We start from the raw sequence: 14,851 nt of genomic DNA, 5'->3' as shown, positions 1-14,851 counted from the left end.
GCTGCGCTCACACCCAGACAACTCCGTTCCCTCAACACGAAGTTCGGCTGATGTTTCATTTTCCTGCAGCCGGTTCTAACACGACGGAGCTGCAGCATTGTGCAACCAGTGCGGGGTTAGTAAACACGACTAACGTCAAACCAACCACATTCTAGGCGTCTACAGCATGGGTGAGCACACGTGCACTGTGGGAAAACAAGAGGATGAACCTCCCTGCTGCATACTCACCAGAGAAATAAACTGTAGAGAGGAGGAGGAGGGAAAGACGAACAAGAGAGGTGAAATGGGCAGGTGACCCCCCCCCCCCAACTCAGAGAGCAAAGAGTTAAAAGAAAACAACTGGATGGAAACAAACTGATTCAAACAAAGATGAAGTGAAGGAGAAGGGATAAAATAGTGATGGGAGGTAAAGAGAAGTAGAAAAACGTCAAAGAACGAGAGAAACAAGAAACCAACAGACCTTTATTTCTCTTTGCTCCACAGATTTCTCCCATATCTGCTGATCGTAGGCGCCAATCTGAAATAAGTAAATAAAAAAAGAACAATAACTATGAATTCGGAAAGAGAAAAAATGCAGTAACTCAAATTAACCTAAAAGCTTTAGCCCTAAACGGCAACTATCGTGCTGCTGCAGAAAGGAGCAGTCAAACTTTATAAAAAGTAAAACAAATCATTTTATTTCCTCCCACATGTTCAAAGTGAACACTCAGAATGGACCGAGGACACAGACCTGATCCACGTTCAGTGGGTCCCAAATGTTTTGCTTACTGACCCACAAAATAATAATACGGTCGTACCTCGCTACTTTGCGGTTCGGTTGTTCTAAATAAGATTGGACATGACGCACAATAGGCTGATTGATGGATGAGCCACACGATCAGCATGGATTGTTTATTTTAAATAAATGCATCTTAAATTATCCAGCACCTGTGTGCCGCTCACATGTGCAGGGAGAAGCTTCCTCCTGCAGCGTGTCATCTCCTCTGCAGCGGAGAAGTGGGCGTGGCCGAGAGCGCTGGCAGCGTGCAGCCGGTGGCAGAGAGTGGAGATCATGACATGCTGTGCTCTTTTAGAGCGTTTAGAAACATTGTTTAGAATATTGCAAGAGTGGGGGGAGGGTTTAAAACGTCTTTATATATACTAAAATAAAATACTACTTACTACTTGTACTACTACTTCGCAGGTTTGTACTTATCACGGAGGAGCTGAGAACGTGATAAACGAGGGACTAATCGTGATAAACGAGGGACTACTGTAATGGTTTTAATACACAAACGTTGCTAAAAACCTTATTACCCATAATGACAACTCAGTGTTTTATTGTAAATACGTTATGTTTTATTTCAAACTACTATTTGTAATATTTTTAAGTACTGTGGTGAAAAGATGCTTTTGTCTAAGGATTCCCACTTGGTGTTTCGTGACCCACAGTGGGATCTTGAACCAAACTCTGGGAACCACGTAATAAAAAATAAAATTTTAAAATTATCTACTGACCTGACTAAACTACGAGCAGTGACCACAGATAAGAAAAGAATATTCAAAGTTAGTACTTTTAAACATGAAATAAGTAACGTACAATTTCAGGACTAATATATAATATTTAACTTCATTAATGGAACTGGATGTTTTGTAGGAATGTTGGATCAGTGGGTTACCAAGAGTTTTGCCTCAACAGGTTTTTCAATTTGTTTAGAGAACGTCTAGATTTAATGGCTTTATTCACCGTTTATCCCCTTTAAATCTTCTTGTTTATTCATTTTTTGTTTGTATTCGAGTTGAGAAGCCGTGAAGCTGATCTCAGTCCTGCCTGTGTGTGTCTCGTGAACCAGGGAGGTGAATATTTTACATGCAGAGAGTGTAAGTATCCAGTGGAGTGGAAAATGTGCACTAATGGAAATCTGACGAGACGACTTCCGCCTGAGTTTAATGTGAAAAAGATTCAAAACAGACGTAATACAGCTGAAGACGATGACTGAGAAAGCAAAACTTCACCCTGTCGAGGTCATTTCTGTTTAATTCAAAGAGTTTCAGAGACGTGGGAACGTTGAGTGACGTGACCTCAGCAGATTTCAGCGCTCGTGAGTGTCTCCAAGGCATCGAGTGTGGGTCACCCTGCACGTTAGCCAGTGGAAAGTCTTAATCTTTAATGAGAACTCATTAAAGATTGAAGGAAAGAGGAGAAATGGCAAAGACGAGGAAGAAGGAACATGAAGAGACCGAAGCAGAAAAGGTGTCTGCATTTCAGTTTAGAGCGGGGGTGGGTTACATTTTTTTCCACAGATTGCTTCAAGTATCAACCAAAGAGTCACATAGAGAATTAGAAAACAATATATTCAAGACCGTAAGCTGGAAGATTCTTTCAGGCTTTTTCTTGATAAAAATACGTCTTCCTAATACTCTTTAGGAAAACAAGACACTCTCTGTAAACTGGCTCGTGACTTTGTTAGCTTAAGTATGCAGAAAAAACAACGCATGCTCGCTCAGTGCTTAGTTTAGTTCTGGAACGAAAACAACTTAAAAAAAAGTTTTGGCCTATTTTAATCCAAAAGGTTTTCAATGTATTTGTCACAGACGATTAATTTAGACTTCCCAAAGTTTCACTGATGAAATGCCAGCTTCCATCACATGTACCGTATGTTCCCGTGTATAAGTCATAGTTTCTTGCATAAATTAACATGCCTGCAACTTATACACTGAAGCAACTAATATATGTTTTTTTCCCATATTTATAATCCAATTTTTGGCTGAGATCTGACGATTTCATTCATTCTTACATTGAAAATATTGAACACTACCATTTTCAGCCACTAGAGGGCCCTCAACTAATACGGCAGGCCAAGTGTCTCATTAATAGTTAAAGTGGCTATTAATGAGACACTTGGCTTGCCATACAACCACCGTCGTCTCTCTCAGGACCTGCTGGAGCAAACGTTAAATCAGCTGCATTTCACCACGTCGCCCAGACGAAATGCAGCTGATTTGACCATTAAAGTGAATTTATTAAGGAAAAGTTCAACTGAAACACACCTTTACTATAATGTCGAACAAACAAATAATTGTTTTTAAGTGCTAATCTTGTTAAATTCTTGCTAAAGTCCTCCAGTGCACGCTCCCGTGGCCGCCATTTGGCAGCCAATCAATTTTTTGGCACAACACCGGCCACATTTCAGGTTTGTCAGTGGTGACTCATAATAGATGCGACTTATACGGTGAATCGATGCATTTATGGTTTTTTTCCCCACTTTATTAGACATTTTTGGACTGATGCAACTCATACAGTGGTGCGAAGTGTACGGTGGAAAATACGGTAAAGGCTTCGAGCAACAGCAACAAAAAAAGAAATAAATCCAAAACCTGGTGAGGATGTTCTTGTTTATCTCTACAAAAGTTAAAAAAAAAATCAAATCACCAGATGAGTAACATGACGATGCTGCCATCGTGGTGTCTAAATACAAGTACCAGCTACAAAACCTTACAGGTTACTTATAGTTTATTAAAATCACAAATAGTTATCTCTTAAAGAAACAGATTTGCACGGACAATAATTTGCTTAAACGTTTGAGACTATATATGATTTTATAAATAAGAAACCAATTAAATTTGCTTCCTATTTCTCCTAATTATAGGCTCACATTTAATTCTCAACAGCCAGTAGGGGAATATATTGAGATTATGTACCTTTAGTGATGACAGTGTCGGTTATCCAACCCTAAGGTGAGGCGTTGCCTTGGTGTATGACTGGTTAGTTGCATAAGTGTCTTATTGTCTTTTATGCAGCTCAAAAACATCATTAAACCTTTAAAAGACTAAAGAGGATGTACCGGTAGGTTCAGTCTAAGTCAATCATTTTTGTTTTTAATCTTAGAGCCATATTTCTTCTATTTAACTTAGCTGTATAAATCTCTCAAATGCAAACATTGTAATAAACATTACACCTTTAATTTGCAGATTTACTGACTAAAGGAAGTAAATATTGCAGACTTCACAAATATTAAAATGTTCAAATTATCACCCGTTTGCCCGATTGATAAAAAGGTTACTACCATCCTAGCATGATAAAAAACCAGCAGTAAATAAATAAGTAACCTACATAAATCTACACTGTAAATAGAAGCTTGTGATTTGAGCCTGGAAATAAAAGCAGTGTTTTCCACCTGAGCAGTAGCTTCTCTCTTCTCAACACTTAACCGGGAGAGTCCATCAACCATTTTACAGTCTTGGTGGTGATGCTACTGGTTTACCAGAATTTCATCATTGTCTTAATATTTAAAGGCTACATTAATGATTTTAATTGAAGCTTTGCACAAAAGCAGCATCAAATTTTACTTTTGGTGCCCTTGACGTTCCCCTTCTTAAGGAGAATAGCCTTTTTTTTGTTTTTTAACACATGTGCATGCACACACAGACACGCCTGTTGTTGCATCAGAATCAAGAGGTAGCTGTGATCTGGCAAAACAAACTGGATCGTAAATCCTCTTATCTCATCCTTACATGGCTATCTGCTCACCTCGTTTACTCCTCTTGAAATAAAAGAGCTCTGACAAACAAACACTCAAGCTCCGGTATTTATCTCAGCTATGCTTCTAAACTAAAATCATTTTACAAGTGATACAAAAAAACAGCTTTAACAGGTCAAATATGTTTTACTCCTAATTAACAGACGTTAGGATAGACTGTTTTCGCTTAAAGAAATCTCGTGCTGCAGTGATCTGAGAGGCGAATGAGGCACTGAGAGCAAACCAGCAGGCAAGACGAAGAGCGTTGGTGCAGCAATGGTGCGGTCACCATGGCAACAATTAGAAGGAGGACGGGTGATTAAGGAGGAGGGAATTACATAACTTTCTGCAACAGCTTTACAGAGAACCTGTTGTTGGCGCTCGCTGCCAAAGAAGGCAGGATATCGTGGAACCGCTTGTGTGCAGATGCGTTCGTCTGTCTGCCTGTTAGCAAAATACTTCATGAACCACTGGACAGATGTTCATGAAGCTCTCAAAGTAATCCTTAGATGTACATCTACAATTTATACACTTTTGGAGTAAAACAATGTACTGCATTTTCCACCGTACACGTCGCACCGCCCTGTAAGTCGCATCAGTCCAAATATGTCTAATAAAGTGGAAATAAATATGTCGCTTTGGCCTATAAGGCGTGGAGCATGCAAATTATGCAAAAAACCTGACTCATAGGGCAGAAAATACGGTAATATCCACTTTTACCTATTACATGACAACAGCATGGCACACTACTCGAGTGCCATCTAGTGGCTGAAAATGGTAGTGTTCAATACTTTTAGTCAGAATAAATGAAAACGGTCATCTCTCAGCCAAAAATTGGTTTATAAATATGGGAAAAAAATCCATAAATACGTTGCTTCGGCGTACAAGTCGCAGGGCATGCAAAAAAAAAAAAACCATGACTTATGGGCCAAAAAATACAGTACGCCACCGCTTAACATGAGCAAGCACAAAAAACCTGCGACGATTTTACTGATACTGTGCTAGAATGTGGCATAGAGGTAGCTGAGTCATTCCCATCACATGCTCGGAGCACCAGCAGATCTACGGTATGTTTAAAATCTTGGCATGCAGTGCAGGAATGGTTTAGGTGTATTGCACCATTCAAGCGCTCTGTGTGTATTAAAATCAACAGAGCTACATAAACAATAAAAATAAACATTTTCTTGCAGTAGTAAAACTTTCTGTGGGGTTAGTCACTCTCTACCTTCTACTTCCTTCCAGTCTTCAGACTCTGACTGTAAACCTGGCTGAGACAGGAAATCCTTCTCCTGTTTGTGGGAATCACATACCTGTGTGTTTGTGTGTAGGTGTGGTCTGAGGCCACAGGCACACAATGATACTTTCAGTTTGGCATGGCATGACGAACATTTGACACCACTAAAAGATTGAGTTGATGCAAACAAGAAGAAACCAGTGGTTGTATTTTAACCCTATATAGGTTGAGATTAGTTTTATTGTAGAGCTGCATGTTATTAGGAAATCATGCGATTGTTTTATTACTGTAGAATGTTGTGACGATGACATCAGTTGCAATAAACCCAAATGCTCCGTCAGTAATGTTCACAACACTTAAGCTGTTCACCCTTTAAATGTGATGTTTGGGACTCCTTTGAAATACTGATGTTGCAACGTCAGTAGATTTTTGATACATTGTGCAACCCAGGTTTACAGCAACCCAAAAAGTTACTAATAAATCAATTTCTGATGAAGTCTTTCGGAGGAAGGATGAAACGTTTCAACCAAGAAGAATCCGACCAGATGACCAGACTCAACTTTTTGGGGTCTTGCAACGCCACACAAAAGAAAACAAGTATTATAAAATGAATGTGTTGCCCCTCCCTGGGCTGCCACCTTACCGTGGTGGAGCGGTTTGAGATTCCCAATGATCCTAGGAGCTATGCTGTCAGGGGCTTTATGCCCCTACTAGGGTCACCCAAGGCAGACAGGTCCTAGGTGAGGGACCAGACAAAGTGCAGCCAAAAGACCTCGATGATGAGAAACATAAATGGACTTAATGTTCCCTTGCCCGGACGTGGGTCACCGGGGCCCCACTCTGGAGCCAGGCCTGGAGGTAGGGCACGCGGGCGAGCGCGGCCGGGCTTTTACCCATGGAGCTGGGCCGGGCACAGCCTGAAGAGGAGACGTTGGTCCCCCTTCCCATGGGCTCACCACTTGTGGGAGGGGCCAAAGGGGTCGGGTGCAAAGTGGGATGGGTGGTGGCCAAGGGCGGGGACCCTGGCGGTCTGATCCTCGGCTACAGAAGCTGGCTATTGGGACGTGGAATGTCACCTCACTGGTGGGGAAGGAGCCTGAGCTGGTGTATGAGGCTGAGAGGGTCCAGATAGAAATAGTCGGACTCACCTCTATGCATGGCTCTGGCTCTGGAACCAGTTTCCATGAGAGGGGCTGGCCACTCGTCCACTCTGGAGTTGCCCCTGGTGAGAGGCGCCGAGCAGGAGTGGGCATGCTTATTGCCCCCCAACTTGGTACCTGGGTGTTGGGGTTCACCCTGGTGAATGAGAGGGTGGCCTCCCTCCGCCTACGTGAGGGGGGACAGGTTCTGACTGTCGTTTGTGCTTATGCACCAAACAGCAGTTCAGATTATCCACCCTTTTTGGAGTCCTTGGAGGGGGTACTAGAAAGTGCACCTCCTGGGGACTCCCTTGTTCTGCTGGGGGACTTCAATGCTCATGTGGGCAATGACAGTGAGACCTGGAGAGGTGTGGTTGGGAGGAACGGCCCCCCTGATCTGAACCTGAGTGGTGTTCTGTTGTTGGCTTCTGTGCTCGTCATGGATTGTCAATAACGAACACCTTGTTCAAGCATAAGGGTGTCCATATGTGCTCTTGGCACCAGGACACCCTACGCCGCAGTTCGATGATAGACTTTGTCATCGTCTCATCTGATCTGCGGCCACATGTTTTGGACACTCGGGTGAAGAGAGGGGCGGAGCTGTCCACTGATCACTGCCTGGTGGTGAGTTGGCTCCGATGGTGGGGGAGGATGCCAGTCAGACCTGGGAGACCCAAACGTATTGTGAGGGTTTGCTGGGAACGTCTGGCAGAGTCTCCTGTGTGACGGAGTTTTAACTCCCACCTCCGGGAGAACTTCAAACATGTTCCGGGGGGGGGGGAGACATTGAGTCTGAGTGGACCGTGTTCCGTGCCTCTATTGTCGAGGCGGCTTACCAGAGCTGCGGCCTGGAGGGTACGTGGGAGTTTGCCCAACCGGTCTACATGTGCTTTGTGGACTTGGAGAAGGCGTTCAACCGCGTCCCTCGGAGAACCCTGCGGGGGGTACTCTGGGAGTATGGAGTACCGGGCCCTTTGATATGCGCTGTTAGGTCCCTGTATGACCGGTGTCAGAGCCTGGTCTGCATTGCCGGCAGTAAGTCGGGCTTGTTCCCGGTGAGAGTTGGACTCTGCCAAGGTTGCCCTTTGTCACCAATTCTGTTCATAACTTTTATGGCCAGAATTTCTAGGCGCAGCCAAGGTGTTGAGGGGATCCGTTTTGGTGGCCTTAGGATTGCGTCTCTGCTTTTTGCAGATGATGTGGTCCTGTTGGCTTCATCAGATCGTGATTTACAGCTTTCGCTGGAGCGGTTCGCAGCAGAGTGCGACGCGGCCGGGATGAAGATCAGTTCCTCCAAATCCGAGGCCATGGTCTTGAGCCAGAAAAGGGTAAAGTGCCCTTTCTAGGTCAGGGAGGATGTCCTACCATAAGAAGAGTTCAAGTATCTTGGGGTCTTGTTCACACACGAGGGAAAAATAGAGCGCGAGATCGATAGGCGGATAGGTGCAGCATCTGCAGTGAAGCAGGCGCTATACAGGTCTGTCATGGTGAAGAGAGAGCCGAGTCAAAAGGCGAAGCTCTCAATTTACTGATCGATCTACGTTCCTACCCTCATCTATGGTCATGAGCTTTGGGTTGTGAACGAAAGAAAGATCTCGGATACAAGTGGCCAAAATGAGTTTTCTTTGCAGGGTGCCTGGGCTCTCCCTTAGAGATAGGGTGAGAAGCTTGATCATCCGGGAGGGACTCAGAGTAGAGCCGCTGCTTCTCCACGTCGAGAGGAGACAGTTGAGGTGGCTCAGGCATCCGTTTATGATGCCTCCTAGACGCCTCCCTGGTGAGGTGTTCTGGACACGTCCCAACGGGAGGAGACCCAGAGGAAGACCCAGGACACGCTGGAGGGACTATGTTTCTCGGCTGGCCTGGGAACGCCTCAGGATTCCCCCGGAAGAGCTGGCCCAAGTGGCTGGGGAGAGGGAAGTCTGGGCCTCCCTACTTAGGCTGCTACCCCCGCGACCCGACCCCAGATAAGCGGAAGAAAATGGATGGATGTGTTGCTCAAACAAAAGCTGAAGTAGAACATAGTGTGCCTTTGAATGGTTCAAATTAATTTTTTTTTCTTGCCTCTTTTGCATGAATGGATAAATATGCAAACTAAGAATAATAAACTCTTAGGATGAGTCTCGTCTGTGATTACCGGCTCTGACAACAAACAGGATTACTTTACATTTGTCATGCATGAAAATCTGGTGGAAACTTCAGGGAAGCTAATCTGTGTCGGACAGTTGCTGATGGTGTCATGATGAACTGGTGTGTTTTGCAGTAACTGTGGCGACAGAGAGGTTGTCGGGTGTAAGATTTATTTTAGCTCAGACAGGTTTGAGTGTGTGTGAGAGATTAGAAAAACCTCTTGGCACTCAGACACACACACACACTTCACTACATAACTAAACGTCTTTGGTCTAACAAGGTTGAGCCAGGTCCTCTAAACGGATTCTGTCGGATGTGTTCTTCTTTGGCCTCTAAAGCCTCAATGGGAAAACTGGTCTGTCTCACCCATTCTACTGAGGATGCATCAGCATAAATTTACTGTACATATTTCAAAAGTGCATTAAAACTTTAATTTTATTATTTTATAACAAAACTAACTAAAAGAGAAACTTTAAAAAGGCTGAGCAATATGACCTAAATTAAATATTGTGATACGTTGAGGCTTTATTGCAAAACACAGTTTTGCAACATCTGTTCATAATCCCTGTATGGTTTAAAAAAAAACCACCTCTTGCCCAGGATCACATGCAAAAAATAAGCAACCTCGGCATAAAACCAGATTTTTTGGAAGATGTTGAATTAAATATAAACTACTACCACATGATAAATTCAGAAATGCTTTTTTCCACAGACATTAATACAGCTGAATGTCAACTAATGCACATTTTCTAATTAATTATTGGTCAAAGTACAAACCGGATTCCAAAAACGTTGGGACACTAAACAAATTGTGAATAAAAACTGAATGCAATGATGTGGAGTTGCCAACATCTAATATTTTATTCAGAATAGAACACAAATCACAGATCAAAAGTTTAAACTGAGAGAATGTATCATTTTAAGGGAAAAATCTGTTGTTTCCAAATTTCATGGCGTCAACAAATCCAAAAAAGTTGGGACAAGTCCATTTTTACCACTGTGTGGCATCCCCCCCTTCTTCTTACAACACTCAACAGACGTCTGGGGACAGAGGAGACCAGTTTCTCAAGTTTAGAAATAGGAATGCGCTCCCATTCATGTCTCATACAGGCCTCTAACTGTTCAATCGTCTTTGGCCTTCTTTGTCGCACCTTCCTCTTTATGATGCACCAAATGTTCTCTATAGGAGAAAGATCTGGACTGCAGGCTGGCCATTTCAGTACCCAGATCCTTCTCCTACATAGCCATGATGTTGTGATTGCTGCAGAATGTGGTCTGGCATTATCGTGTTGAAAAATGCAGGGTCTTCCCTGAAAGAGATGATGTCTAGATGGGAGCATATGTTGTTCTAGAACCTGAACATAGTTCTCTGCATTAATGGTGCCTTTCCAGACATGCAAGCTGCCCATGCCACAAGCGCTCATGCAACCCCATACCATCAGTGATGCAGGCTTCTGAACGGAGCGTTTATAACTTGGGCTATCCTTGTCCTCTCTGGTCCGGATAACATGGCGTCCCAGTGTTCCATAAAGAACTTCAAATCGTGACTCATCTGACCACAGAACAGTCTTCCATTTTGCCACACTCCATTTTAAATGACCCCTGGCCCAACGCAAATGTCTGAGCTTGTGGAGCTTGCTTAGAAATGGCTTCCTCTTTGCACTGTAGAGTTTCAGCTGGCAACGGCGGATGACACGGTGGATTGTGTTCACTGACAATGCTTTCTGGAAGTATTCCTGAGCCCATTCTATTATTTTCTTGACAGTGACATTCCTGTTTGAGGTGCAGTGACGTTTAAGGGCCCGGAGATCACGAGCATTCAGTAGAGTTTTACGGCCTTGACCCTTACGCACAGCAATTGTTCCAGATTCTCTGAATCTTTTGATGATGTTATGCACGGTTGATGATGATAACTTAAAAGTCTTTGCTATTTTACGCTGGGTAACACCATTCTGGTATTGCTGCACTATCTTTCTGTGCAACAATGGTGGAATTGGTGATCCTCTTACCATCTTGGCTTCTGAGAGACACTGACACTCTGAGAAGCTCTTTTTATACCCAATCATGTTGTCATTTGACCTAATTAGTGTTAATTGGTCTTCCAGCTGTTCGTTATATACTCAATTTCCTTTATTCCAGACACTTATTGCTACTTGTCCCAACTTTTTTGGGATTTGTTGACACTGTGAAATTTTGAATCAACATATTTTTCCTTTAAAATGTTACATTTACTCAGATTAAACTTTTGATCTGTCATCTATGTTATATTACGAATAAAATATTGACATTTACCAACTCCATATCATTGCATTCAGTTTTTATTCACAATTTGTTTAGTGTCCCAACTTTTTTGGAATCAGGTTTGTATGAACGAAGTTCCGAAAGCTTCAGAGGAAGCAGTTTTTTTTTTATGTCTAGTTCCAGTTTGCATCTATTTTTTATGGAAAAATTGCAGCTGAATGCTCAGCTACACACGTTTCTCTCTAATCCACATAAATACATCCATCGTCCCACTCAACCCACGGTGGATTCTTCACTCCAACACTTCAACACTGCTCTTGTGAAGTCATTAATGTCAACAGATTGTTCCTACACACCAGAAACCAGAACAGCATGCATTTACTAACCCTAACGTCTTAAATCAAATAACCCATTAGTGAATTTTACGGAAAAACATTTAACTAAAGACACGCCTTCAATCTGCCAACCATTAGGGCTCGACAACTTATTATCATAATATTTGCATAAAAGCTGATTCACCTTCAAAACTAATTGAAACTGCTTTTTTTTATTTCTGCAACATTTAACACCGAGTCAGACGTAAACAGAGTCCATCTGTGATACAGACTACACGGATGACTATGCTTTCACTGAGATTTGACTTTGACTCGACTCTGCTGAGAAAAGAGCTGCCTCAACACAAACAGCAGCGAGTCTATTTGTAGCTTGTGTCCAGACATGGAGTCAGAAATACTCCGTGACTCATCGCCTGCGGGCTGGAGAGTCTGGAAGCTGCAAATGTCAAAATCGGATTCAAACCAGTGAGTCTAAATCTGCAGCTTATTTTTTTTATTTATTTAGTTGGTTATAAGTCCAGGACACCATATACTGTCTTAACATTACATTTATGCCATTTGTGAAAAAAAGTAGGGATTTGGTGTTTATTGAGACTAAAACAGAGCACAATAAAATAATTTAGTAGCAACATGTTTCTTGTCTGCTTTCTCTAACAAAAATGCGTTTTTCTCTTCTCGTTACATTGGTTAATCAAAACAGAACTTTATTAGTTTTAACACATTGCAAAACAAATACAGTGGATTAAAAAAAAGTCTATACACATCCATTAAAACACCAGGTTTTTGTCATGTAAAAAATGAGAATAATATATATTTTTTTTTAATGGCGGTGTACACAACCGTGCACAAATTGTTGAAACACCTTCTGATTAAATTACAGCCTTCAGTTTTTTCAGGAAGGACTCTATTAGCAGGCCACACCTCGACTCTGTGCTTTCTGACAACTCTTTTTTGCTGATGTCAAGAGTCAGAGTGAGAGATTCTTTATTGTCATTCACACCTCATGTGGTACATGTGGTGGAGCGAAATTATGTACACACGGTCCTAGTTACATCTAATAATAAGATGTAAAAGAAAACAATGATAACATCTAAGACATTAACTAAGAAAAACATCAACTAAATGTACACTAAGCACTAATAACATAAAAACATCACGTCGAACATCAGCACAAACATGAACACGAGTCTGTGTGAGCAGATGAGCACACAAACACACCAACATTTAAACAGATCAGCAGCAACATGATGTGATTTTTTTCACAGTGATTATTCTAGTTAGAGATTCATGAGTCTAACAGCCTCAGGGTAGAAGCTGCTCCTCAGTCTAGTGGTTCTACACTTAATGCTCCTCAACCTCCTTCCTGAGGGGAGCGGGGCAAAAAGTGTGTGCGCTGGGTGAGTGAGGTCCTTCATGATGCAGGTGGCTCTCTTCCTGCATCTAGAGGTGTAGATGTCTGTGATGGTGGGGAGGTGGGCTCCAACAGTCTTCTGTGCAGCCTTCACCACTCTCTGCAAAGCTTTTCTTTCTGCAGTTGTGCAGCCTCCATGCCACACGTTGATGCTGGAGCACAGGATGCTCTCCACTGCACACCTGGTGAGGTGAGGACTGAGCTTCCCAGACCAGCTCGTCTCAGCCGCCTGAGGAAGTAGAGTCTCTGATGTGCTTTCTTGATCAGGCTGGTGGTGTTGTTGCTCAAGCTGAGGTTGTCATTCATGTGTACACCCAAGTACTTGTAGCTGGAGACCACTTCCACCGCAGATCCTTTTATGTTCAGGGGGGTGTAGATGTTTTTGTTCCTTCTGAAGTCCACAATCATCTCCTTTGTCTTCTTCACATTGATGTGAAGGTTATTCTCTCTGCACCAGCTCTCCAGGTGTTCCACCTCTTGCCTGTAGCTGGACTCATCATTGTTTGTGATGCATCCCACCACCGCTGTATCATCTGCAAATTTTACAATGTGACAGCTTGGATGGGTAGCTGCACAATCATACATGAGCAGAATAAACAGGAGGGGACTCAACACACATCCCTGAGGAGAGCCAGTGCTGAGGGTTATGGTGGAGGAGAAGTTGTGGATCCTCACTAACTGTGGTCTGTTTGTTAAGAAGTCTAGTACCCAGTTGTAAATGGAGGGGCTTAGTCCTAGTGTGAATAGTTTGTCCATCAGGGTTTGGGGGATCATGGTGTTGAAGGCAGATGTGAAGTTCACAAAGAGCATACGGACGTAAGAGTCTTTCTGCTCCAGGTGGTTGAGCGCAGTGTGGACCACAGACGAGATGGCATCCTCTGTTGATCGGTTCTCACGGTATGCATACTGATGAGGGTCCTCGTTGATGTTGATAGTTGTTTTGATGCGAGTCATGACCAGTTTTTCTAAGCATTTAGCGACTATCGGGGTGAGGGCCCCTGGCCGATAGTTATTCAGACCAGTCGCTTTAGAGCTTTTTGGGACTGGGATGATGGTGGCAGTCTTCAGGCAGGTGGGAACTGTCTCCAGGGTTAGTGAGGTGTTAAAGATGTCTGCCAGCACCTTGCAGAGCTGTTCGCTACATTCTTTCAACACTTTTCCTGGAATGTTGTCTGGGCCGGTGCACAGAATCTGTCAGACTGACGGCATCACCAAAGCTTTTCTATCAAATACAGATATGTACTTCGGCTAAAACACCCCAAAATTTATGATTTTTAATTTTTTTTTTTACTGAAGCCATTATTTTGTTGATTTAGATCTACAGTAGTCCCTCGGTTATCGCAGGGATCCGTAGCCTGAAGCCCCGCGATACGTGAAAAATCGTTAAGTAGGAATAGTAGTACAAGTATCCAAAATTTTTCAGTCATGTCATCTGGGCAGTTTCTTTTTTTGTGCTGAAACGTTTCGCCTTTGATCTGGAAGGCTTCGTCAGTCAAGGAAACACACAACACAAAACTGATTTTTCACCCAACAGCTTTCTCCAAAGTGGAACAAACCGAGGTCGGCAATGGAGGCAGGGGCGTGCCAAAAAGACCATCTAAGTACCAACATAACTGGTTTGTTCCACTTTGGAGTAAGCTGTTGGGGGAAGAATAAGTTTTGTTGTGTGTTTCCTTGACTGATGAAGCCTTCCGGATCGAATGCGAAACGTTTCAGCATAAAAAAAGAAATTGTCCAGATGACCTGACTGAAAAATGTTGGATTGTATACCTGGATTATTAAGTATGGACTTAGTAGTACACAGTTTATTTAAACGTATATATATATATATATATATATATATATATATATATATATATATA

The 14,851-nt window shown here is 42.8% G+C and overlaps 1 long non-coding RNA gene across 1 annotated transcript in view; it reads right to left on the bottom strand.

Moving 5' to 3' along the window:
• Positions 1–456: 456 nt before the first annotated feature.
• The window catches only part of LOC119428119, a 35,177-nt gene continuing 20,782 nt past the window's right edge, over positions 457–14,851 (bottom strand). Inside the window, exon 4 of the long non-coding RNA XR_005187693.1 lies at positions 457–517. This is a non-coding gene — a long non-coding RNA (uncharacterized LOC119428119). The remainder of the gene's footprint in view (positions 518–14,851) is intronic.

The sequence above is a fragment of the Nematolebias whitei genome, chromosome 22 (assembly GCF_014905685.2).
Source record: "Nematolebias whitei isolate Nwh7 chromosome 22, NemWhi1, whole genome shotgun sequence".
Taxonomy (NCBI): domain Eukaryota; kingdom Metazoa; phylum Chordata; class Actinopteri; order Cyprinodontiformes; family Rivulidae; genus Nematolebias; species Nematolebias whitei.
This window is presented reverse-complemented; position numbering and strand designations above follow the sequence as displayed.